At 41.2% G+C, this 1862-nt stretch overlaps 1 long non-coding RNA gene across 2 annotated transcripts; it reads right to left on the bottom strand.

The window, feature by feature from the left end:
- Nucleotides 1–319: 319 nt before the first annotated feature.
- Nucleotides 320–1769, bottom strand: LOC104943627 (uncharacterized). Of its 2 annotated transcripts, XR_798127.1 has the most exons (3): nucleotides 1376–1769; nucleotides 970–1083; nucleotides 320–731 (listed from the first exon to the last, which is right to left on the bottom strand). It is a non-coding gene; the product is annotated as an uncharacterized lncRNA (long non-coding RNA). The 2 variants fall into 2 exon arrangements; XR_798126.1 differs by lacking the exon at nucleotides 1376–1769 and having other exon boundaries at nucleotides 970–1368.
- Between the last annotated feature and the right edge of the window lie 93 nt (nucleotides 1770–1862).

Raw genomic sequence — 1862 nt, 5'->3', positions numbered from 1 at the left:
ATTCTTAATACCATTGCAAAATATGTTATGTTTTAGAGGAGGACCTCAAGCTAGCAAACTCAATTTCAAACAGTATGCAGAGTTCTCCTGCTAAAGAGTTAAAATGTATTGTTTAACCAAGTATTTATTCTCTTATTTGCTTTAATTGCAACAGATGATAAAGGTTTCACTGTGATAAGTATTCCCTTAAATCCATAAACCCCTGTACAGTGCTTTGTGGACGATGATGTTGTTTATATTTCTGACTGCAGAGGGACGCCTAGATGATGCCATCTTTCTGTATGATCGCTGTTGGGAGCAATTATTTATCAACAAGCGATAAGTCAAAGAAGTACTTTATTGATCCCCATTTGGGTAGTGTTTTGTTGCAGCAACATAAAAAGGCATGGTATTGATTGTAAAAATAAACATTTTAAAGATAAAAAATAAACAAAAAAGTACAAATGTAAATAAACAATATAATCTCAGTCAGAGGTTATTTGTTGTATCACAGAGGCGGAGGAGACAGGGCACGTCAGCTGCCCATTCCCCCTAGCACCTGGCCAAGAGTGCGGAGGAAGGCTAAATTAAAAAGGTCTCTGCTTGAGCGATCTCCTCCCTTCTCAAGGCTGCTTCCAACTCCCTCGCCTCCCCCAAGGTCCGGTTCAAGTGCTGATCCTGCTGGGCTTCCTTCTGCTGGACCAGGTGCCGTTCCTGCTGGGCCAGATCCTCTCCTCCTCGTTTCCTCTTGCCTGGGTGACAAGATAATTATAGCAATAATAATTAGTAATAAGAATGAAAAACACAGGACAGGTACAGGTCACACAAGGATATAAGAATGAAATGTATAAACAGAACAACAGTAAGGATGAACTAAAGAAAGTTCTGGCCCTAGATGTTTACAATGATTGTGAATTTCCAGCCTGTTGATAATGAATATAAATATATGTATATGATAGGAAGTCACACACAATTGCACTAGCTACTTACTAGGCGTTGGTGTCTGTGCTCTTGTTGGGGTTTGTTGTTCGAGCTGTTGTCATGTTGATGCAGAGGACGTTGAAGCTGAGGGCTGTTCCTCCTCGTTCGTCCCAATGTTATCATCTAGAACCAGAAACATGACTTGTTAATTCCACAAACTACTGCAGCACAATACTAAAATAGCAACAACAACTATATAAAAGAAAAACTGAACGTAACAATGGCACATATGGTGTTAGCAAACAATAGCTCTAGCTAATGCTATCTGCCTAGCTAGCCTTCGGTGCTCCATTCAAGCATGGGTTGTCGAACATAAATGTAAGGTTAAAATAGACTTCTTTGTTAGAAGTGAGCTTTAGAACAGATAGGGACACAACGCTTTCAAGCAAATAACAGAGTGTTAGCAACAACTTACCATGCAGAGCCTCCAGTAAAGCCCTTGCTGAGTCCAGACCTCCCTCCCTCCCAACGCTAGCCGGTCTATGGCCGTTAATGGTGTCCATTAGGTCAAACCACTTCCAGTTTTTCCTACGGGCACCACTCGTGTTGTTGTTGTTGTCCTTCACTACGAGATACTCACTCTTCATCTTTTTCAGTTGTTCCCTACACTGCAAGACAGTCCTCGAGTAACCGCTTCCGCACATCAGTGTAGAGACCTCCTGAAATACTTTCATATTGCGAGTTGTCCCGTCGAGCTCCCGCTGGATCTTGTCATCTGCAATAAAGTGTAGGAACGTCGTAACTTCCTCGGCGGACCACGGTGTGCTTTTCTTTGCCATTTTTGTTGATCCTCTGTTAACAAAAATGCTGTTTATAAAAATGCTGCAAGCTTCGCTATATATATATTTATATATATATTGCGACGATTTTCTCTGACCAATCAGCAGTCGAGAGTGATTTTA

Source organism: Notothenia coriiceps, unplaced genomic scaffold (genome assembly GCF_000735185.1).
Source record: "Notothenia coriiceps isolate Sejong01 unplaced genomic scaffold, NC01 NC01_scaffold00006380, whole genome shotgun sequence".
NCBI classification, from domain to species: domain Eukaryota; kingdom Metazoa; phylum Chordata; class Actinopteri; order Perciformes; family Nototheniidae; genus Notothenia; species Notothenia coriiceps.
The sequence above is the reverse complement of the archived record's forward strand: the minus strand, read 5'-3'. Positions and strand labels throughout refer to the sequence as shown.